The sequence below is a fragment of the Arachis hypogaea genome, chromosome 6, assembly GCF_003086295.3.
Source record: "Arachis hypogaea cultivar Tifrunner chromosome 6, arahy.Tifrunner.gnm2.J5K5, whole genome shotgun sequence".
In the NCBI taxonomy this organism is placed as follows: Eukaryota; Viridiplantae; Streptophyta; class Magnoliopsida; order Fabales; family Fabaceae; genus Arachis; species Arachis hypogaea.
The window spans coordinates 51,069,728-51,095,823 of record NC_092041.1 but is presented as its reverse complement, the minus strand read 5'-3'; positions in this window follow the sequence as shown (position 1 = coordinate 51,095,823).

Here is a 26,096-nt window from a genome sequence, read left to right as displayed (position 1 = left end):
AGCCAGTAAGAAATATTTTGGGCGTTGAACGCCCAAAAGAAGCATCCACTGGGCATTCAACGCCAGTAAGGATAGCCATATGGGCGTTAAACGCCAGAAAGAAGCATCTTCTGGGCGTTGAACTCCAGAAAGAAGCTCATTTTGGGCGTTTAACACCAGAATTACAGCATCCTGGGCGTTCAGAAAAATGCCCAGTGACAAAGGAATTCCTGGTGTTCAATGCCAGAAAGAGGCAACAGCTGGGCGTTGAACGCCCAGGAGAAGCAGCCATTGGGCGTTAAACACCCAAAACATGCAGCGTTTGGGCATTTAACGCCAGAATGGTGGGGAGGAGGTAAAATTCGTTTTTCTTCATAAATTTTCTAATTTTTATGTTTCAATTCATGATTTCTTGCATAAACATGTTTCAAAATATCATCCTTCAATTCCAAAAATTTTAATCCTAATTTCTAAAAACCCTAATTTCTAAAATTTCTTTTTCAAAAATATCAAATGTATCTTAATCCATAAAGACAAATCTTTTTCCAATCCAATCCAACTCTTTTTTTAAGTTTTTCAAAACTCAATTATCTTTTAAAATCTTCTTTCAAAATAAAAATTCAAATTTATCTTTTCCAAATATAATTAACATCTTTTTAAATTATATCTTTTTCGTATCATATTTATCTTTTATAAATCATATCTTCTATCTTATCTTTTTTTTCTTATTTTCGAAACCCACCCTTCCCCCTTTATATCCACATTCGGCGCCCCTCCCATCATCCACCATTCAACACTTGCTCTCCTCCTATCCCTCTCCTTTCTTTTCTTTTGCTTGAGGACAAGCAAACCTCTAAGTTTGGTGTGTTTATCCGTGATCACAAAAACATACTCACTAAGATCATAGCTCCTAATGGAAAACAACCCACTCCAAGAGGCAAGAAAGAGAGTATTCCAAAACCACTTTGGAATCAAGGGAAGTTCTTAACCAAAGAACATTCAGACCATTACTACAAAATAATGAGTCTAAGATCAGTGATCCCGGAAGTCAAGTTTGATCTGAAAGAAGATGAATATCCGGAGATCCAAGAGTAAATTCAAAATAGGAACTGGGAAATCCTAGCTAATCCTGAAACAAAAGAGGGAAGGAATATGGTTCAGGAGTTCTACGCTAATCTGTGGCAGACAGACAAGCAAAGAATAACTGGAACTGCCCTCTATGACTATCAAACCTTGGTCAGAGGAAAGATTGTTCACATCCACCCTGACAAAATTAGAGAGATCTTTAAGCTTCTTCAACTGAAAGATGACCTAGACTCCTTTAATAGGAGAATGATGAGGGTAAACAAAGGCCTTGACAAGATTTTAGAGGATATATGCATCCCTGGAGCCAGGTGGACCACCAGCACCACTGGCATCCGAAATCAACTCAAGAGAGAAGATCTCAAACCAGTTGCCAGAGGCTGGCTGGACTTCATTGGGCGTTCTATATTGCCCACCAGCAACCGTTCTGAAGTCACTATTAAAAGAGCAGTGATGATTCACTGCATCATGTTGGGAAGAGAAATAGAAGTTCATCAACTAATCTCGTGTGAACTCTACAAAATAGCAAACAAGAACTCCAAAGATGCCAAATTGGCCTATCCAAGCTTAATTTCTATGCTCTGCAGAGATGCTGGAGTGAGGATGGGAATAATTGAGTATATCTTAGTTGAGCGGCCAATCACTAAAATATCAATGGAAAGACAACAGTTGCAGGATGACTCAATCAAGAGAAGAGCACAAGAATTTCTCCGAGAACTCCCTCAATTCGAATATTGGGAGCATCTTGAGGCATCTGTTTCCAAGTTACAAGAAGCTATGAACCAAATAAAGGAAGAACAGAATAATCAAAGTAGCATGCTTTGCAAATTGCTTAGGGAACAAGAGGAGCAAGGGCGTGACTTGAGGGAGCTGAAGCGTCAGAAATTAATTCTTGAAGGACCAAGCACCCCACAGAATAGAGGAACATCCACTTCCCAAAATACAGGTTGTTGAGTTCTAATTTTAGCTTTAACTCTGTGATAGTGTTATTATAGGAATTTACCTTAGAAGTTATATAGGAGTAGTAGTAATTAGCATATCTATTTTGGTTTTATTTCCAATTAAGTTATAATTTATTTTTCTCATCATCATCAAACATGAATAAAATAGTAGATTTTTAGAATAAAGAAGTAATTTATATTTTTCGAGTTCTTAATAAGAAAAATTATAATTAATTATATGTGGTGGCAATACTTTTTGTTCTCTGATTGAATGCTTGAACAGTGCATTTTTTTTATCTTGAATTTTATGAATATTGGCTCTTGAAAGAATGAGGAACACGAAAAATATTATTGCTTATCTGAAAAATCATGAATTTGATTCTTGAAGCAAGAAAAAGTAGTTAAAAAAATTTTAAAAATTATAATATTTCATTGGATCAAGAAAAAGAAAAAAGCCAATAGCCCTTAAAACCAAAAGGCAAGGGTAAATAGGATCCAAGGCTTTGAGCATCAGTGGATAGGAGGGCCCAAGGAAGTAAATCCAGGCCTAAGCGGCTAAACCAAGCTGTCCCTAACCATGTGCTTGTGGCATGCAGGTCCAAGTGAAAAGCTTGAGACTGAGTGGTTAAAGTCGTGATCCAAAGCAAAAAGAGTGTGCTTAAGAACTCTGGACACCTCTAATTGGTGACTTTAGCAAAGCTAAGTCACAATCTGAAAAGGTTCACCCAGTTATGTGTTAGTGGCATTTATGTATCTGGTGGTAATACTGGAAAACAAAGTGCTTAGGGCCACGGCCAAGACTCATAAAGTAACTGTGTTCAAGAATCAACATACTACACTAGGAGAATCAATAATACTATCTAAATTCTGAGTTTCTATAGATGCCAATCATTATGAATTTCAGAGGATAAAGTGAGATGCCAAAACTGTTCAGAAGCAAAAAGCTACTAGCCCCGCTCATCTAACTAAAATCTGAGCTTCACTTGAAACTCTGAAATATTATTGCTTCTTAATTTCTTTTCATCCTATTTTATTTATCTAGTTGATTGAGGACAAGCAACAGTTTAAGTTTGGTGTTGTGATGAGCGGATATTTTATACGCTTTTTGGGGGTATTTTCATGTATATTTTAGCATGTTTTAATTAGTTTTTAATATAATTTTATTAGTTTTTAGGAAAAAATCATATTTCTGGACTTTACCATGAGTTTGTGTATTTTTCTGTGATTTCAGGTATTTTTTGGCTGAAATTGAGGGAGTTGAGCAAAAATCTGAGTTAGGCTGAAAAAGGACTGCTGATGTTGTTGGAGTTCAACGCCCAAAACACATTACAACCTGGCGTTTAACTCCACAAACAGCCCAAGAATGTGAGAGGCTTAAGTCTCAGCCCAGCACAAACCAAGTGGGCCCCAGAAGTGGATTTCTGCACCAATTATCTTAGTTTACTCATTCTCTGTAAACCTAGGTTACTAGTTTAGTATTTAAACAACTTTTAGAGACTTATTTTGCATCTCATGACATTTTTAGATCTGAATTTTATACTCCTTGACGGCATGAGTCTCTAAACTCCATTGTTGGGGGTGAGGAGCTCTGCAGCGTCTTGATGAATTAATGCAATTACTTCTGTTTTTCATTCAAACACGCTTGTTCTTATCTAAGATGTTCATTCGCGCTTCACTATGAAGAAGGTGATGATCCGTGACACTCATCACCTTCCTCAATCCATGAACGTGTGCTTGACAACCACCTCCGTTCTACATCAGATTGAATGAGTATCTCTTAGATTCCTTAATCAGAATCTTCGTGGTATAAGCTGGAATTGATGGCGGCATTCATGAGAATCCAGAAAGTCTAAACCTTGTATGTGGTATTTCGAGCAGGATTCTGGGATTGGATGACTGTGACGAGCTTTAAACTCGCGAGTGTTGGGCGTGATGACAAACGCAAAAGAATCAATGGATTCTATTCCGACATGATCGAGAACCAATAGCTGATTAGCCGTGCTGTAACAGAGCATTTGGACCATTTTCACTGAGAGGATGGGAAGTAGCCATTGACAACAGTGACACCCTACATATAGCTTGCCATGGAAGGAGCCTAGCATGTGGGAATAGGATTACAAGAGAAAAGCTGAAATAAAGCAGACAAAGCATCTCCAAAACTCCAACATATTCTCCATTATTAAAATAACATTTATTTATTTTATGCTCTTTTTACTTAATACGAAACTAAAGAACCCTATTGGTATCCTGACTAAGAATAATAAAATAACCATAGCTTGCTTCAAGCAAACAATCTCCATGGGATTTGACCCTTACTCATGTAAGGTATTACTTGGACGACCCAATGCACTTGCTGGTTAGTTGTGCGAAGCTGTGTTAAATAGTCCATTAATATTGGCATACACAATTTCGTGCACCATGCGGCCTACTGAAAAACAAATGTCTCATCTCCGTCCACTTCATATAACCACTACTTTGAGTGGGATCAAAGTGAACAAAGTCTTGATCGATGGCAGGGTAGCCATTAGTCTTTTGTCTGAGAGAATGTTAATAAAGGTGGAAAAGCATCCTGATGATTTGGTCCCCACAAACATTGGGGTGACGAACTTTAGTGGGTTTTCGACTCCAGCAAAGGGCTGGTTACTCTGACTATGAAGGTTGGATCATCTGAGTGAAATACTATGTTCGTGGTGGTTCCTTCGAAAGCAAGCTATAATGCTTTGCTGGGGCGTGATTGGATCCATGGTGTGGGTGCAGTACCTTCCACTGTGCATCAAAGTGTTCTTCTTTGGACGAAGGATTGCAAGCCTGAAGTCATTAAAGTAGATTCGAACCTCTATGTCAAATAATTGCATGTTGATTTCAAGATATATAATCCTAAATTAAAGTCTTTGAATGTTGACCGGACACTGAATTCTCATAATTATAAAGGTTGTTACTTGTCTTTGGAACGCCTGTCAGTGAAGTTGCGTTACCCAGATTTGGGATTTGCTCCAACTGGTTGGGATTGTCTATCTTGAAGATCTTCTGAAAATCACTTTATGGACCAGGTTGAGGAAGTTTCCGATTACCTGGTAAGTTTGCATAATTATTTAAATAATTTTTTTCTTGTAAAGAATAAAGATGATTCTTCTGATGAAGAAGGATCATGTAGGTTTAGAAGTTCTTTTAATGATAGTGATTGTATCAACTCGATATCTTCAGTCGAGTTTTGTCATAGTTCACATATTTCTTCTACATGTAATGAAAGTAATGCTTCGAATCTAATGGCTGATTTAATAGCAAAGACACATTGTGTTGAAAATCGAAGTAGTATCAATGTAGTAGATAATCAAGTTCAACTTATTTCTAACAAAGATATTGATTTTACTTTTGATTGCATCTATGATTTAGACTCTTTGGATTTTGAAAAATACTCTATAAAAGAGAAGGATCATTTTAAGGGATTTGAATCTCAAGATCCCTTGGAAGAAGTTAATTTGGGAACTTCTGATGATGTTCAAATTACTTAAATTTGTAAGGATTTGGTTGATCCTTTTCGAACTGAACTTTTCTATCTTTTACATGAGTTTAAAGATTGTTTTGCTTGGGATTATCATGAGATGCCTGGTCTCGATCGTTCACTTGTGGAACATTGATTAGCATTAAAACCAAATGCAAGGCCAGTGAAACAAACTCCAAGACATTTTTCCCCAGAAATCAATAAAAAATTAAAGAAGAAATAGAACGCTTGATTAAAGCAAAACTTATTTGAACTGCACGTTATGTTGAGTGGGTTTTGAATATCGTCCCAGTAATGAAGAAAAATAGGAAGTTAAGGGTATGTGATGAGCGGATAATTTATACGCTTTTTGGCATTGTTTTTAGGTAGTTTTTAGTAGGTTCTAGCTACTTTTTAGTATATTTTTATTAGTTTTTAGGAAAAATTCATATTTCTAGACTTTACTATGAGTTTGTGTGTTTTTCTGTAATTTCAGGTATTTTATGGCTGAAATTGAGGGAGCTGAGAAAAAATCTGATTCAGGCTGAAAAAGTACTGCGAATGTTGTTGGATTCTGACCTCCCTGCACTAGGAATAGATTTTTTGGAGCTACATAAGTCCAATTGGCGCTCTCTCAATTGGGTTGGAAAAGTAGACATCCAGGGCTTTCCAGAAATATATAATAGTCCATACTTTTCATGAAGATAGAGAACGTAAACTGGCGTTCAACGCCATTTCCATGTTGCAGTCTGGCGTTCAGCGCCAGAAACAGGTTGCAAGTTGGAGTTCAACACCAAAAACAGGTTACAACCTGGCGTTCAACTCTAGAAATAGCCCAGGCACGTGAGAAGGTTAAGTCTCAGCCCCAGCACATACCAAGTGGGCCCCAAAAGTTGATTTCTGCACTATCCAGCTTAGTTTACTCATTTTCTGTAAACCTAGGGTACTAGTTTACTATTTAAACAACTTTTAGAGACTCTTTTTATATCTCATGACATTTTTAGATCTGAATTTTATACTCTTTGACGGAATGAGTCTCTAAACTCCATTGTTGGGGGTGAGGAGCTCTGCAGCGTCTCGATGAATTAATGCAATTATTTATGTTTTCCATTCAAACATGCTTGTTCCTCTCTAAGATGTTCATTTGCGCTTCACTATGAAGAAGGTGATGATCTGTGACACTCATCACCTTCCTCAATCCATAAACGTGTGCCTGACAACCACCTCCGTTCTACATTAGATTAAATGAGTATCTCTTAGATTCCTTACTCAGAATCTTTGTGGCATAAGCTAGAATTGTTGGCGGCATTCATGAGGATCCGAAAAGTCTAAACCTTGTCTGTGGTATTCTGAGTAGGATTCTGAGATTGGATGACTATGACGAACTTCAAACTCGTGAGTGTTGGGCGTAGTGACAGACGCAAAAGGATCAATGGATCTTATTCTGACATGATCGAGAATCAACAGATGATTAGCCGTGCTGTGACAGAGCATTTGGACCATTTTCACTGAGAGGATGGGAAGTAGCCATTGACAACGGTGACACCCTACATACAGCTTGCCATGGAAAGAGCCTTGCATTTATGAAAGTGAGGAAGCAATATGTTCCAGAAATTCAGAAGACAAAGCATCTCCAAAACTCCAACATATTCTCCATTATTGTGTAACAATTTTTTATTTTATGCCCTTTCACTTTTTACAATTAAACTTGAAAAACACTGTTGTTGGTATTCTGAATAAGAATAATAAGATAACCATAGCTTGCTTCAAACCAACAATCTCCGTGGGATTCGACCCTTACTCATGTAAGGTATTACTTGGACGACCCAGTGCACTTGCTGGTTAGTTGTGCGGATTGCAAAAGTGTGATTGCAAATTTCGTGCACCAGTATGCATTGATTTTCGAGATTTAAATAATGCTACTCCAAAGGATGAATATTTTATGCCAATTGCAGATATGTTGATCAATTCTGCAGCGGGAAACAAAATTTTAAGTTTTATGGACGGTTATTCAGGTTATAAGCAAATCTTCATTGCAGAAGATGATGTGTCCAAAACTGCTTTTCGTTGTCCTGGAGCATTGGGTACTTATGAGTGGGTAGTTATGCCTTTTGGTTTGAAGAATGCTGATGCAACCTATCAGCGAACAATGAATGCTATTTTCCATGAGTTTATTGAAAAATTTATGGAGGAATATATCGATGACGTTATGGTTAAATCGATTTCAGTGAATCAACTTATTGATTATTTAAGGAAAGCATTTATTACCATGAGGAAAAAGGGATTGAAGATGGATCCTTTAAAATGTGCATTTGGTGTGTCTGCTAGCAATTTCCTAGGATTTGTTGTTCATAAGAAAGGAATTGCAATTGATAAAAGTAAGGCTGACACAATTTTTGCACTATTTGCTCCTAAATCAAAGAAAAAAGTTCAGTCTTTCCAGGGGAAATGAACTATCTTTGAAGATTTATTTCAAATGACAAGTGAACATCAACACGCGTTTGATTCGATCAAGGATTATCTGTCCAAAGCCCCAATTATGGCAAGCGTTCGTCCTCATGAGCCCTTAAAATTGTATATTGCAGCCTCTGTGAACACAATTGGATGCATGTTAGCCCAAGATGATGAGAATGGGCATGAACGGGCAGGTTATTACCTTAGCCGGGTTCTAACTGATATCGAAACAAGGTATTCCCCGATAGAGAAGTTGTGTTTGTCTTTATACTATGCATGTATGAAGCTAAAATGTTATATGGTAGCTAAATCGGTGAAGGTTATAGCACAAACCGACCTTATCAAGTACATGTTAAGTTTCCCAGTGTTACGAGGATGATTAGGAAAATGGATGTTAGCCTTGACAGAGTTTGATTTACAATACGTCCTAACAAAAGCTGTGAAAGGACAGGTCATTGCAGATTTTCTTGTTGATAATTCGAATAATCTGAATGACCAGGGGGCAAATGTGATCGACGTTGAGGTCGATTATTGGAAGTTATATTTTGATGGATTGAAGCACAAAGATGGTAAAGGTGTAAGGATTCTTATTGTTTCGCTAGAAGGAATTCCATCAAAATTTTTATTCGAGTTAAAATATCCTTGCTCAAATAATATGGCAAAGTACGAAGCTCTGATTTTGGGACTCAAAATATTAATTAATAAAGGAGCTTTGGAAGTTCAAATATTAGGGGATTCTCAATTAGTTTTGAAGCAGTTATCGAAGGAGTTTAAATGCAATAATGAGATGTTGCAAAAGTATTTAACAACTGCTTGGGAGTTGTTAACCTCCTTTCAAAAAGTTTCTTTGGTTCACATCCCAAGGATTCAAAACAAAATTGCTAATGAGTTAGCCCAAATTGTTTCGAGATACTAAATCGGTCCAGAAACTCTTAAAAAATTGGCTAGTATCCATCAAATATTAGTGCCTGCAAATAAATGAGAAGTTTTGTGCATAGATGAATGGGAAGATACTAATTGGAGAAAGCCTATTGCTCAGTATTTAAGGAATCCCAGTATCCCAATCAATGGAAAGATAAAATTGTGGGCAATAAATTTTGTTTTGATGGCTGATAAGCTATATAAGAAAGGAATTGATGGGAGTTTGTTGAGATGTTTAGGCCAAGATGATCAAAATATTGCTTTGGATGAAGTCCACAATGGAATATGTGGGGCCCATCAAGCTGGAAAAAAGATGAAATAGGTGTTATATCGCAATCATGTGTATTGGCCATCTATGATAAAAGATTGTATCGATTATGCAAAGGCGTGTCAAAAATGCCAGAAGCATGGTTCGATCAGCAGATTCCGGCATCTGAGTTGCATTCGATAATAAAACCCTGGCCATTTAGAGGTTGGCCTTTAGATTTGATTGGGTTGATCCGCCCTCCTTCATCGAAATAGCATAAATTTATCTTGGTAGCAATTGATTATCTTACAAAATGGGTTGAAGCATTTCCTTTAATAGAAATTGGTCAAAATAAAATAATAGATTTCATTGAGGAAGATATAATCCATCAATTTAGAATTCCTCAAATATTGAGTACTGATCAAGGGACTATGTTTATTGATCAGCGAATTAAAAATTTTGCAGCCTCGAGGAATATCAATATGGTTACTTCAACTCCTTATTATGCACAGGCTAATGGGCAAGTAGAGGCAGCCAACAAAATCCTGATAAGTTTGATAAAAAAACATATCGGGAATAGACCCCGAACGTGGCATGAAACTTTAAGCCAGGTATTATGGGCTTATCGAAATTCTCCAAGGGGATTGGTGCACGAAATTGAGATCATCAACAATGGCGCCAACAACTTGGTCGCACAATTGTAATCTCACTTCTTTATCACAACTTCGCAGAACTAACCAGCAAGCACTGGGTCGTCCAAGTAATATCTTACATGAGTAAGGGTCGAGCCCACGGAGATTGTCAGCTTGAAGCAAGCTATGGTCACCTTGTAAATCTCAGTCAGGCGGATTCAAATGGGTTATGGAGTTTTCATAATTAAAAGATAAATAAAACATAAAGATAAAGATAGAGATACTTAGGTAAATCATTGATGGGAATTTCAGATAAGCGTATGTAGATGCTTCATCCCTCTTGAATCTCTACTTTCCTACTGCCTTCATCCAATCCTTCTTGCTCCCTTCCATGGCAAGCTGTATGTTGGGTTTCACCGACGTCAATGGCTACCTCCCGTCCTCTTAGTGAAAAAGGTCCTCTATGGTTTCCCGCATGGGTAATCAGCTGTTGGTTCTTGATCATGTAGGAATAGGATTTACTATCCTTTTGCGTCTGTCATTACGCCCTACAGTAGTGAGTTTGAAGCTCGTTACAGTCATCCCATCTCAGATCCTACTCGGAATACCACAGACAAGGTTTTGACTTTTCGGATCTTAGGAATGGCCGCCAATAATTCTAGCTTATACCACGAAGACTCTGATCTCACAGAATGAAAGGCTCGGTTGTCAGGCGAGGCAACCATGCGTCGTGGACCAGGAATCCAAGAAAAACATGCTCAATCTTAAGTAGAACGGAAGTGGTTGTCAGGGACGCGTTCATAGGTGAGAATGATGATGAGTGTCACGGATCATCACATTCATCAGGTTGAAGTGTGAGTGAATATCTTAGAACAAGAATAAGCTGAATTGAATAGAAGAACAATAGTAATTGCATTAATACTCAAGGAACAGCAGAGCTCCACAGCTCAATCTATGGTGTGTAGAAACTTCACCGTTGAAAATACATAAGAACAAGGTCCAGTCATGGCCGAGTGGCCAGCCTCCCCAAAACGTGATCAAGAGATCAAAAGATGATCAAAAGATGAAAATACAATAGTAAAAGGTCTTATTTATAATGAAACTAGCTGCTAGGGTTTACAGAAATTGGTAAATGATGCAGAAATCCACTTCCGGGCCCACTTAGTGTGTGCTTGGGCTGAGCATTGAGCTTTACACGTGTAAAGGCTTCTCTTGGAGTTAAACGCCAGCTTTGGTGCCAGGTTGGGCATTTAACTCCAACTTTTATGCAAGTTTTGGCGTTTTGACTTCAGAATAGGGCAGAGAATGGACATTTGAACGCCAGTTTGTGTCATCAAAACTCGAGCAAAGTATGAAGTATTATATATTGCTGGAAAGCCCTAGATGTCTACTTTCCAACGCAGTTAAGAACTCGTCATTTAGAGTTCTGTAGCTCCAGAAAATCCACTTTGAGTGCAGGGAGGTCAGAATTCAACAAGATCTGCAGTCCTTTGTCAGCCTCTGAATCAGATTTTTGCTTAGGTCCCTCAATTTCAGCCAGAAAATACCTGAAATCACAGAAAAACACACAAACTCATAGTAAAGTCCAAAAATATGAATTTTGCATAAAAACTAATTAAAACATCCCAAAAAGTAGCTAGATCCTACTAAAAACTACCTAAAAACAATGCCAAAAAGCGTATAAATTATTCGCTCATCAGGGATCGACACGTACGTCTCCCTATAAATTGGTGTATGGCCATGATGTGATTTTACCACTAGAAATTAATTTGAATACTCTGAGAATATCGAAACAGAATGATTTACCAGTCGATGATTACTGGAATGCAATGTTTGATGAGTTGAATGAGTTGGATTCAGAGCGTATCTTGGCACTTGAAAATATGATTCGACAAAAAGAAAGTGTTGCTTAGAGTTATAATCATCGAATAAGAGAAAAGCATTTCGGTATAGGTGAATTGGTTTTGAAAGTTATTTTGCCAATGGAAAAGAGACCGAGATTTCTTAGCAAATGGTCCCATACTTGGGAAGGTTCCTTCCAATTAATAGGTTGTATTTGGAAAATGGATATCGAATCAAAGATATCGAATCTGGACCTATAATTGATTCGATTAATGGAAAATACTTAAAGCAATATTTTTGTTTGTTAAATTAAAGTCAAAATGCATGAGTCCAAAATGAATTAAAACTATTACAGATACTAAAATTTAAGGGGTGTGAGGTGCCATGAGTTTTGCCAAGTCTGAGCGTAGCTTTGCCCTTTTGTTATCCAAAGCTGAAAGTGCCTCAACATGCTTGAACTTGTCGAATTAGACTTTCTCAAATTGTTTCTCATATTTTTCTCACTTGGTCTCAATCGAAACAATTTCCTGGATGAGATGTTGTTGTTCTTGCTGGGCAGTAGTCAGAGGTTTGGCTATATCAGCTCATCTTTTACATATCTTGGCAAGCTTTTCATTGATCTAGGCTAATTATGTTTCAAGTTTTGTTTCTTCCTTGTCATAAAAAGCTTGAATAGAAATAGTATGAGAAATTCTCAAATCGAATTCTTCACGGGAAGCTTTGATTGGTTAGAGGGCTACAGCACAACCTTCTACATCAGTTTTGATCTTAGCTTCCTCGTTCTCGATTTCTTGGGGTTTATATTCAAAGCTACACTATTGTTGGCAAGCAGTTTGAATTATCAGATTAAGGCAAAATGCAGAATAGTAGCTGGGAGATCAAAGGTAAAATTTAAAAGCTCAGATAAAAGTTAATTGAGAATTGTATCATTGACTCATGCAGCAGGTGGATGGTTCAAGAGTTTAAGAAGTAACCGAAGTTGTTCTCAAGTATCAATATTTAACTTGAATGAAGGACTGGATGTGGAAGGTCTTGGAAGTTTTGGGACAGGTACAGGCACTTCGTCCTCTTAGATGACTTGATTCTGGACAGAGAATAGGCTGGCCAATGTAGCACTTACAGGTGTGGTAGAAGCACCCAAGTTTCTGGATGCTTGTCTAGGGAGTGTTTGAAATTCAGCCTGTTGAGGGGGACTAGAGAATCCTTGAGGAGTTTCTAAGACCCTGGATCGAGGAGAATCTGAATTGGTAGTTTTAGCAACTCTAGAGACAGAGTCGGAGTCTGGAGCTACTTGGTTTTCAGCAGAGAGTGCAGCCTGGTTGTTTGGTGAGGTTGGTCCAAGTATCTGAGTCTATGTTGGAGAGTGTTGTGAAGGATCTTTTGTCAAATCAACCACTTGTGTTACATTGGGAGGTGGAAAAGCAACCTACAGTGGTTCGACAGACCCTGTGACTTAGACCGAATCATGAGATGTGGAACGTCCCTAGTCATGATGTTGTTGTAAAAGTGGCTGATTGGATGCCAAAGGAGATGTGATTGAATGAGCAGCAGTGGTGGGCTGATATGAAAGGTACGCAGTTATAAGTTAAGGTTTATTTTAACTTAAATAAAACACATGTAGAAATGATAGTATTACTAGAACGAGTCTTGGTTTTCAAATTAGTTGAGGACCGGGATCCGAATAAGCTGCATCCTCTGATTGAGAAGAAGCAACAAGGATGTGATGGATGGTTTGCTCAGTTCCATTGGAGCTCTCGCTTGACGGTTGTAACCGTAACTGCTGAAAAATTAAAACCGAGAGTTATCAAATAAATGTGATTCTTAAAATATTTCGATTTCAAGTGCATGTATATCTATAGAAATGAGTACCTTTCTAGAAGTCCTTGTGGGAGTCCTTCGACTTTTGTGTTGTGGTTGTCGTGAGGAGGCTGTGGTGTTAGCTTTTCGTTTTTGGGTTCTTTTAGGAGAACCCTCAGCAGCAGGGGCTGCTTGAATGGAAGATCGCTAAATTTCCTCTAAAGTATGAGTGTACTTAGAGTAGTAGGAAGTCCATCATTCAAAGTAGGACTTGGTAATGTATGAGCTGCAATCATAAACAAGGAAATTGAAACGCTCCCTGTGTTGCTGATTTTTTAAGTGGCAAGCGTCGAGTCCTTCTTGGGAAGTCAATGTCATATGGCAGAATGGGTCACTGTTTCGAGGCAGTGGAGTTGGGATGGCTTGAGTAAATTCCAGTTGCCTGGCTGTAAAATGAGGGGCATAAAGGGTCACTTTGAACCTTTCCTTTTTGTGTTGGGGCAGCTCTATAGGAATTATTTGGATAGCTAGCAAGTTCGCCCAATTCCGATTTGCAAGTTTCTTTTCCTCAGTGTCATTAGGGAAAACTAAATGATCAAGCCATGCAGGACCACAATTTCGACGCATAAAAGGAGCGAAATTTAGGTCGTCATTGTAAAAATCTTTACAGAAATGGAAGAGAGAAAAAACATCCCAAAATCGGTCATCATCCGATTGTGTATTTAGGAAATTGGGCTTGTAATCAGCCAATCAGAAGCCTTCGATGTGCTGTTTGTCAGTAGCACCACCTCCATGCTTTGTCATAAATTTTTCGAAAATGGCATTAAGCCATAATTTGAGAAGCCAAAGAGGGCCTCCTGTACTAATCATACTATTGTCTCAGAGACAATGTACGAATTCACCAAGCTCTTCGAAAATATGCCCTAGAAGAAGTTTGGCCAAACTAAGAGCTTTCCCTTCATGAAGCAGAGCAGCCAAGGGATGAAAAAACTTTGACATCTGACGCTTCGAGAACAGAAAATGACTGCGTTCAGCCAGTAACACAGGAAGGCTACATGCTCATCATCTGTAACAGTAGTACCTTCTGCACCCATTTTATGAGCAATGAAATCGCTATAAGAATTGCTTAAGACAATATTGTATTGCCACTCAGGCTGTATGCCAGAAGTACAGTCTGGAGGGTTTATCAGAAGCCCTGTGATAGCGGCTACATCTAAAAGAGACATGCGAATCATTCCACAAGGGAGGTGGAAGTTTTTAGTTGTCCTATTCCAAAAACAAGTTACAGGCCCAATCATCCAAGGGAGCGTTGAAGTTGAAAAGTGAGAAAGCCTCAGTAGTTCTTGAATCCCCAAGGCACTGGTAGTGAGAATTTATACCGGTTCGGAATTCCACAAAATATTTCCGTTGTTAGTATAGTCCAAACCAATAGTCAATCCTTGAATCAAATTAAATTTGGTTGTCACAAATAACAAACCTCAAATAAGAATTAACCGAAGTATTTGAACTCCAGGTCGTCTCACGAGGAATTGCAATGAAATGGTCAATTATTGGCTATAAAAGTGCAGGGGGTTTTGGTTGATAAAAGGGACAACAAAATAAATGACAAGAAGAGTAAAGAGAGCAATTAACTAATAAAAGAAAAGGAAAATACTCCTGGCTAGACATAGGTAATTGAAATCACCATCCTTGTCTACAAACCATATATTGACAATTATGAGAGGCCAACCTATTAAGTCTACCTTCAAAAGCTTTAAGTACGTATAGTCTACTCCTAGGCTTGAGGTACGTCAAATAGGCTTGATCAACATCAATCCATAAGTCCCAACCTATCTACTAATTAAATTAGTAGTGGGTTAGAGTCAATGGTTATCAAATTGATCACCAAGGGTTCTCAAATCACCAATTCATTGAGACCCAATGACCCAAGGTCACTCAATTCCCTTAGCCTAGGCCAAGAGTAAAGAAAACTACTTAAAAACTAAAGGAAATATTTCATCAAACACCTAGAGTGCAAGAAAAGTAAGCATCACAAAATGAAAGAATTAATGAAACCCATAACTACCACAAGCAAGAAATCAACAATAGCAATTAAGATGAACATAAAAAGGACATAGAAACATAAAATTGCATTAAAAGAGATCCAAATCCAACCTGAGTGCGTGAACATAAAAGAGACATAAAAGTAAAATTAACATCACCAACTAAGAGGATGAAGGTGTAGAAGCAAGAACTCATGAAGGAAACAAGATGAAAACATGAAATTGGACCTAGACCTAAGATGTAAATACCCTAGTAATGAGCGGATAATTTATACGCTTTTTGGCATTGTTTTTATATAGTTTTTAGTATGTTTTATTCACTTTTTAGTATATTTTTATTAGTTTTTAAGCAAAATTCACATTTCTGGAATTTACTATGAGTTTGGGTGTTTCTCTATGATTTCAGGTATTTTCTGGCTGAAATTGAGGGACCTGAGCAAAAATCTGATTCAGAGGCTGAAGAAGGACTGCAGATGCTGTTGGATTCTGACCTCCCTGCACTCGAAATAGAATTTTTGGAGCTACAGAAACCCAAATGGCGTGCTCTTAATTGCGTTGGAAATTAAACATCTAGGGCTTTCCAGCAATATATAATAGTCCATACTTTGCCTGAGTTTAGAGGACGCAAATTGGCGTTCAACGCTAGTTTTCTGTCCTATTCTGGCGTTAAACGCCATAAACAAGTTGCAAGCTAGAGTCAAATGTCAGAAACAAGTTACAAACGGGCATTTAACTCCAAGGAAGACCTCTACACATGAAAGCTTCGATGCTCAATCCAAGCACACACCAAGTGGGCCTGGAAGTGGATTTCTGCATCATTTACTTATCTCTATAAACCCTAGTAACTAGTTTAGTATAAATAGAACTTTTTACTAGTATATTAGACATCTTTGATCAGTTTTATGCTATCTTAGACATTGGGGGCTTGCCTCACGGCCATGCCTGGACCATCATCACTTATGTATTTTCAACGGTGGAGTTTCTACACACCATAGATTAAGGTGTGGAGCTCTGCTATTCCTCGAGTATTAATACAAAGTACTACTATTTTCTATTCAGTTCATGCTTATTCTTATTCTAAGATATCCATTCGCACACAAGAACATGATGAATGTGATGATTATGTGACACTCATCACCATTCTCACTTATGAACGCGTGATTGACAACGACTTTTGTTCTACATGAAAACAAGCTTGAAGGTATATCTCTTGGGTTTTTAATCAACGATTCACATCGACTCCCCTCTGACAATGGGGCATCTGAATCTGAGATTAGAATCTTCGTGGTATAAGCTAGAATCAATTGGCAGCATTCCTGAGATCCGGAAAGTCTAAACCTTGTTTGTGGTATTCCGAGTAGGATCTGGGATGGGATGACTGTGACGAGCTTCAAACTTGTGACTGTAGGGCGTAGTGACAGACGCAAAAGGATAGTAAATCCTATTCCTACACAATCGAGAACCAATAGCTGATTAGCCATACGATATCTGTGCATGGTATTTTTCATCCGAGACGAGAAATCCGACAGTTGATTAGCCGTACAGAAACCGTAGAGGACCATTTTCATTGAGAGGACGGAAAGTAGCCATTGACAACGGTGACACCCAACATACAATTTGCCATAGAAAGGATTATGAAGGATTGGATGAAGGCAGTAGGAAAGTAGAAATTCAGAAGGAACAATGCATCTCCATACACTTATCTGAAATTTCCACCAATGAATTACATAAGTATCTCTATCTTTATTTTATGTTTTATTATCTTTTAATTATCAAAACTCTATAACCATTTGAACCTACCTGACTGAGATTTACAAGGTGACCATAGCTTGCTTCAAGTCGACAATCTCCGTGGGATCGACCCTTACTCACTCAACCCAGTGCACTTGCTGGTTAGTTGTGTGAAGTTGTGAAAAAGAGTTGAGATTACAATTGTGCATACCAAGTTGTTGGCGCCATTGAAATCACAATTTCATGCACCACCTAGGAACCCTAATTCTAGAGAGAAGATGGAGCTTCTTTCTCTAGAAACTAAACTACATGATGCTACACTACAAACAATTGCTCCCCCTATGCTTGGACTTCAATTCTGCATGAAATACACTCAGAAACAAGTTGGAATTGGGCCTGGGCAGCTTAGAAATCACCCCCATCATTTTGCCTTTAAGTAAGTCACGTGCGAGTATCGGCGCATACGTGCCATGTGCGCGTGTGCGTCTATTGGCAATTTTTCATCCGCGCAGATGCGTCATGTACGCGTGCGAGTCTCTACGCGAAGTCACTTTTGCGCACGTGCGCCTTGTACGCTTGTGCGCCCATCGATGCATTTCCAATTCTTGTTTCCTCATGCATTCTCCACTTTGTATGCTTCTTTCCTCATTTCTTCCATCCAATACTTGCCTTATGAACCTGAAATCACTTAACAAACATATCAAGGTATCGAATGGAATTAAGGTGAATTAAAATCACCAATTTAAGGGCCTAAAAAGTATGTTTTTACATTTAAGCATAAATTAAGAGAAAATTACAAAACCATGCTATTTCATTGAATAAATGTGAAAAAAGGTGAATAAATCCCCTAAACCAAGCACAAGATAAACCACAAAATCAGGGTTTATCAGACACCCCAGTCAGCATTGTTTGTAAGGGCAAGGTGCTGATACCAGGCCATGAAATCGGATCCTTGAGGATTATTCCTGAAGGATTTCTGATTAATAAAGAAGGAGATATCGAGGGTTTGGTTAATCAACAAATCTTCCCCTTGAGCACTAGAGAAGAAAGGTAGTTTCTTGTTCACCCTTTTTAGAGATTCAACAGGCCCAAGGAAATATTGGGTATCTCCCCCTATTGTGAAAGGGATTAGGATTCTGGTGTCATTAATTGGAAGCTGTGGGTCGTCAACGACTCATCATTGACTTGATTTAGTATATGAAGGGCTGGTGGAGCTGGTGGTGCTACCATGGGACCTTTACCCTTGTCTTAGGCAGCAGCATGAGAAGAGGAAGCGGCCATTACAGAATAGAGTAAAAGGAAATTTTGAAAGTTAAGGGTTACACAAGAGAGATTGATGCAAGAGGAATTCAGAAAGCAAGAGTTCGAGAAAAATTGAATAACGACGAAAATGTTGACTTTAAAGGAAATACTGTAGCCGTTATTGCAGAAGGAATGCGAAAAGAGGTAACTTTGCGAAGAAGGCGAAGTGGTGGAAAGAGAAAGTGCAAGTCTCGGGAAACATGTCGAGTGGATCAGTATTAACAGGAAGTTAAATTGTAATTATTATTGATTTAAGAGATTGAAATTTGAATTTGGATTAAGTGTTTCATCTTCCAATGATATCATCAAAGGCAAACACATTAATCCAAGGGGCAATTTGTTTATAAAAAAATATTTTCAATTAAGGTAAGTTAATTCGAAGTGGTGAAAAAGTCGAAGATATAAGTAGTTGTTGAAAAGAATCAAGTGCAGGCATTGGTTTGAGGTACTCGACACGGGTTTGATTTCAAAACGCTTTATTAAATTGGACAAATATTCGAGACAGGCAATCGAACAAGATATTCGAATAAGCGGATCGAGCAGTTATGATAATGGAGGAGTTGAAGGCTTTTACCACGTGAGGAATTAATGAATAATGCTTAGTGGCGAAAGAGCAGGAACGGTTATCTCTAGGATAGTGCTGCATAATTACTCGTCGGTTACAAAACAAATTACTATAAATACTAGAAAGTGTTAGGGAATAAAGGTTGGAACTTTAACTCAGAAAATACTCAAGTACACTGACGAACGGTTTCCTTGCGTGGTCTAGAATTTCACAAATAAATCCTCGTTGCAAGTATATCTTTTAAACCAATAAAGAATCCTTTCGTACAAAAATTTGGTTGTCACTAAAGCAAATCCAATAAAATAAACAGAAGTATTTAAACCTCGGGTCGTCTCTCAAGGATATGCAGGGAAGTGTGTTACTATTGGTTATGGGTTTTTCTGAGAAATTTTAGAGTTGGAGAATGGGAAAATAAATAACTATAAATTAAAGCAATGGAAATTAAAAGGGATTTTAAGTAATTAAATTAAAAAGCCTTGGCTAGGAGAAGATTAATCTGAAGTTCTATCCTTGTTGGATTTTCCAAGATTTATTAGTAATAGGTTGTTGTTCTTACTTGGTTAACCCTTACCAAATAAAGGGAAGTCAAGTAAGTTGAGAGCCAACTTCTATTCACAAGTCATAATCCTCTCCCTGGGGAAGGATTAGCGTTGGTAACTAGAGAACTGGCCAATAACATCCAATTATCAATTAACTCTTAAGTATTCCAACTCAAGGGTTTCAAATATTAATCAACTCCCAAGCCAAGTTGGGAGCCTACTCCATTGACATGGATGCCAATTTCGCATACATGTAAAGGGAGTAGAAACAGAACATGATAATTTTGGAATTGAGTTGAGATAATCAAGCAAATAAAGAAATTAAATGAAAAAAATACTCTTTGCATTAATAAATCAATAATGGAAGAAGATAAACTAAAGTAATAGAATAAATAAGAGTATAAGAGAAACTAAATTAAAGGAACATTGAACCTAGAATTGGAATTCGAGAAGAAATAAACCTAAAACTAAGAGAAATCCTAAATTCTAAAACCTAGAGAGAGGTGTGTGATTGATTTCTCTACTCTGCAGCCTCTAATCTGTGTTTTCTGGGCCAAAAACTGGGTCAAAAACAGCCCAGAAATCGCTGGGGGCGAATTCTGCTACGCTAAACTTTTCGCAGATGCGCGCGTCCGCGTACATGCCATGTGCGCGCCACCTAGCTGTATGGCCACTATAGCAAATTATATATCGTTTCAAAGCCTCAGACATTAGCTTTCCAATGCAACTGGAACCGCCTCATTTGGACCTCTATAGCTCATGTTATGATTGATTGAATGCGAAGAGGTCAGGCTTGGCAGCTTTGCGATTCCTTCAATTTCTTGTATTCCTTCCACTTTTGCATGCTTCCTTTCCATCCTATAAGTCATTCTTGCCCTGTAATCTCTGAAAAAACTTAACACACATATCAAGGCATTGAATGGTAATAAGAGAGGATTAAAATAGTGAAATTAAGGCCAAAGAAGCACGTTTTCAATCATATCACAAAATTAGGAAGGAAAATGTAAAACATGCGATTTATATGAATAAGTGTGAGATTAGTGGATAAAATCCACTCAATTAAGCACAAAATGTACCACAAAATAGTGGTGCATCAAATCTCCCCACACTTAAATATTAGCATGTCCTCATGCTAAGCTCAAGAGAAGTTATAAGAGTGAAGAGGAATGATAGAATTCATGAAATGCAAACTATCTATATGAATGCAACTAAATGCAAAAATGTTTCTATCTACTTGGTTAAAAGTAAACAAGTTCTCCAAGACAAATATAAATAAGATTCCACTAATTCAAATCATACAGTAAAGACAGGTAAACTTGTAAGAAGATAGCTCATGAAAGCAAGGAACATAGAATCAAGCATTGAACCCTCACTGGTAGTGTATATCACTCTAACTCTCTCAAGTGTCTAGGGTTAATTCACTCACATCTTCTCTAGTCATGCTTTCTAGACTTTGTTCTTCATCTAACCAATCAACACAAATTTAATGTACCAATACAAACATCATGAGGTCTTTTCAAGGTTGTAATGGGGCTAAGGTAAGGGTGAGGATATATGTATGGCGAAGTGAGCTGTAAATTAAATCTTTGACTAACGTAAGCTTTCACCTAACATACATACACTCTATATAACTCTAAAATTAAGCCTAGCTACCCATAATTCCCACTTTAGTATATTTCACATACTCATGCATCAGATTTTCTTTAATTTATCACATATGCATTGATCTTTTATTAAACTGGACATTGGGGTAATTTTGTCCCCTTATTCATTTATTTACTTAATTATTTGATTTGATTTTATTTTTTTTATGAAAGCAAACATAACATATCAATGCACATTAGTTTTTAATTTTTCTGGTCTCATATGAGTATGCACCCAAATTCCCAATACTTTTGTCCCACAATACACTTTCATCATCCCAAGTTCCCACAATTCCCCACACTTAATTGATACACAATCTCTAACTTAAGCTAACCAAAAATTCACTTGGGATAATTAATTATTTTTCCACTTAAGGCTAGTGATGTGGTAAAATATAGAACAAACGGGGATTAAAAGGCTCAAGGTGGCTAACAAAGGTGATTGAAGGGGTAGGCTATTTGGGATAAGTGAGCTAACAACAAATGATGGCCTAAATCATATGCAAGCATGTAAATACACTAAATAATGGATATATAGAATGGAACAAAATATAGATTACAATTATAGAGAAGAAAATATACAAGAATAAAATATTCTGGTTAAATAGTGTAACCATATAAATAAGCTCAATTCTCACGGGTTGTGTGTTCTTTAGCTATAACCTATGTTCCAAATTACAATCTTTAAACAAGTTTAACACAAATTTTCAATTTAAATTAGTGAAATACTATAAAAAGGGTCTTGAAAAGAAACTCATTACTTTAACCAAGTAGTGGCTAAATGCACAAAATCAAACAAACATGCAGTCAAATATGCAAATGCAACAACTAACAAATTAACATTCGTGTTTGAAAAAGGGGGTAACTAACCCACGGAAGTCAGTCATCGATCTCCCCACACTTAAAGATTGCACCATCCTCGGTGCATGCTGAGATGCGCAAGTGGGCGGGTTGCTCCAACTGATGCTCTTTCTCTAATGGATCATACAGATGGACTTGTTGTTCGCCCCATTTAAAAGCTTTTCCTTTTTCTTTCTCGGTGGCCATCCTGAAAGAAGAGAAAAAGGAAGAAGAGTAACCCACAAGCAAAGATAGGAAAAAAAATAGAATATGGGTGGGTGATACCAAATGATGAGTGTCTCAACTACATGGCAGCTACAACATGCAAGTGAGAAAACAGCAGAAGCAAATGGCATATGAATAGTTTAAAAATTGCAACAATGAGGGAGAGAGAGTGGGTCATGAGAGACATTATAGGGATATATCAATGCACAAGGAATACAAATGTCATAAAAGATTAGCATTGACATCTAATAATATCACCCAATAGTGTAGAACAAGTCACGAAGCACCAAAATAATTCAAGAAAAGATACAACAGTTGAATAAGAACATTTAACACCAATGGTAAAATAGGAGATTAGAAAAGGAGATAAAAATATGAATAAAATTAAAATGCAATGAAGGAAAGTGTGCAAATGCAGTAAGTGGGTAGAAACATTTTGCATGTAGTTGCATTCACATAGATAGGTTGCATTTCATCTATTCTACCATTCCTCTTCACTCTTTATAGCTTCTCTTGAGCTTAGCATGAGGACATGCTAATGTTTAAGTGTGGGGAGATTTGATACACCACTATTTTGTGGTATATTTTGTGCTTAATTGAGTGGATTTTATCCACTAATCTCACACTTATTCATATAAATCACTTGTTTTACATTTTCCTTCCTAATTTTGTGCTATGATTGAAAACGTGCTTCTTTGGCCTTAATTTCACTATTTTTAATCCTCTCTTATTACCATTCGATGCCTTGATATGTGTGTTAAGTTTTTTCAGAGATTACAGGGCAGGAATGACTTATAGGATGGAAAGGAAACATGCAAAAGTGGAAGGAATACAAGAAATTGAAGGAATCGCAAAGCTGCCAAGCCTGACCTCTTCGCATTCAATCAATCATAACATGAGCTATAAAGGTCCAAATGAGGCGGTTTTAATTGCGTTGAAAAGCTAACGTCTAGGGCTTTAAAATGATATATAATTTGCCATAGTGGCTATACAGCTAGGCACACGCACGCGGCATGTACGCGGACGCTTGCATCTGCGAAAAGTTCAGCGTAGCAGAATTCGCCCGCAGTGATTTCTGGGCTGTTTTTGACCCAGTTTTCGACCCAGAAAATACAGATTAGTGGTTGCAGAGTGAAGGAATCAATCACACACTTCTCATTATTCACAATTTTAAGTTTTAGATGTAGTTTTCTAGAGAGAGGCTCTCTCCTCTCTCTAGGTTTTAGGATTTAGGATTTCTCTTAGTTTTAGGTTTATTTCTTCCCAAATTCCAATTCCAGGTTCAATGTTCCTTTAATTTAGTTTTTCTTATACTCTTATTTATTCTAGTACTTTGGTTTATCTATTCCTCTTGTTAATTCTCTTCTTTTCCAATTTAGTTTATGAACTCTTCATGTTAGATTGATTTTCCTTTTTATGCAATTTGAAGTATTTCATGTTTATTGCTCCTTCTATTATTTATTATCATTGATTTTGCAATTGTTGGTTTTAGATTTAATATTCCCTTATTAATTTTCTATGTTTTTATGTTATTCCCTCCAAGTACTTGACAAAATGCTTAATAGGATGTTAGAGTAGGATTTTATGTTCTTGGCTTGGTTGAGTAGTTGGTAACACTTGAGTTATCAAACTCCTTTGTTGATTGATAATTGAAAGTTGCTGATTGATTTGGGTTCCACTAAAGCTAGTCTTTCCTTAGGAGTTGACTAGGACTTGAGGAATCAAATTGATTAGCCCACTTGACTTTCCTTCATTCGTTGAGGGTTAACTAAGTGGGAGCAATGAACAATTCTCATCACAATTGATAAGAATAACCAGGATAGGATTTTCAGTTCTCATACCTTGCCAACAGCTTTTCTAGTCATTTGATTTTCATTACCATTTACTATTCTTGCTTCTTATCTTAAAAGACCCCAAAATATACCTTTGCATAACCAATAACAAGAACACTTCCCTGCAATCCCTTGAGAGACGACTCGAGGTTTAAATATTTCGGTTTATTTTTATTAGGTTTGTTATTTGTGACAATCAAATTTTTGAACGAAAGGATTTTTGTTGGTCTAGGAGCTATACTTGCAACGAGAGTTTATTGTGAAATTCTAGATCGTTGGTGCATGAAATTGTGATCTCAACGGCGCCAACAACTTGGTACGCACAATTGTAATCTCAACTCTTTTTCACAACTTCGCACAACTAACCATCAAGTGCACTGGGTCGTCCAAGTAATAAACCTTACGTGAGTAAGTGTCGATCCCACAGAGATTGTTGGCTTGAAGCAAGCTATGGTCTTCTTGTAAATCTTAGTCAGGCGGATTCAAATGGTTATAGAGTTTTGATAATTAAAAGATAAATAAACATAAAATAAAGATAGAAATACTTATGTAATTAATTGGTGGGAATTTCAGATAAGCGTATGGAGATGCGTTGTTCCTTCTGAATGTCTGCTTTCCTACTGCCTTCATCCAATCCTTCGTACTCCTTTCTATGGAAAGCTGTATGTTGGGGGATCACCATTGTCAATGGCTACCATTTGTCCTCTCAGTGAAAATGGTCCAAATGCGCTGTCACCGCACGGCTAATCATCTGTCAGTTCTCACTCATGTTGGAATAGGATCCATTGATCCTTTTGCATCTGTCACTACGCCAAACACTTTCGAGTTTGAAGCTCGTCATAGTCATCCCATCCCAGATCCTACTCGGAATACCACAGACAAGGTTTAGACTTTCCGGATCTCAAGAATGCTGCCAATTGATTCTAGCTTGAAGACTCTGATCGTGAACCAGAAGGCTAAGAGATATGCATTCAAGCTCGTTTACATGTAGAACAGGAGTGTTTGTCAGGCACGCATTCATAGGATGGTGATGAGCGTCACATAATCATCACATTCATCATGTTCTTGTGTGCGAATGGATATCATAGAACAAGAATAAGCATGAATTGAATAGAAAATAGTAGTACTTTGCATTAATACTGGAGGAACAGCAGAGCTCTACACCTTAATGGATGGTGTGTAGAAACTCCACCGTTGAAAATACATAAGTGATGATGGTCCAGGCAAGGCCGAATGACCAGCCTCCAAGTCTAAGGATTAAACGTCCACAGATCCCAGCATGTATACAATAGTAAAAAGTCCTATTTATACTAGACTAGTTACTAGGGTTAACAGAAATAAGTAAATGATGCAGAAATTCACTTCTGGGCCCACTTGGTGTGTGCTTGGGCTGAGCATTGAAGCTTTCACGTGTAGAAACTTCTCATGGAGTTAAATGCCAGTTTGCAGCCTGTTTTGGGCGTTTAACTCTAGCTTGTAACCTGTTTCTGGCGTTTAACGCCAGAATAGGGCAGGGAGTTTGCATCGTCAAAATTCAAGAAAAGTATGAACTATTATATATTGCTAGAAAGCCCTGAATGTATACTTTCCAACGCAATTGAGAGCGCGCCATTTAGGTCTTGGTAGCTCCAAAAAATCTATTTCGAGTGCAGGGAGGTCAGAATCCAACAGCATCAGCAGTCCTTTTTCAGCCTCTAAATCAGATTTTTGCTCAGGTCCCTCAATTTCAGCCAGAAAATACCTGAAATCACAGAAAAACACACAAACTCATAGTAAAGTCCAGAATTGTGAATTTTGCTTAAAAACTAATAAAATATACTAAAAACTAACTAAATCATACTAAAAACTATGTAAAAATAATGCCAAAAAGCGTATAAATTACCCGCTCATCACAACACCAAACTTAAATTGTTGCTTGTCCCCAAGCAACTGAAAACAAAATAGGATAAAAAGAAGAGAATATACAATGAATCTCACAATATCAAGGAAACTTAGTCTCA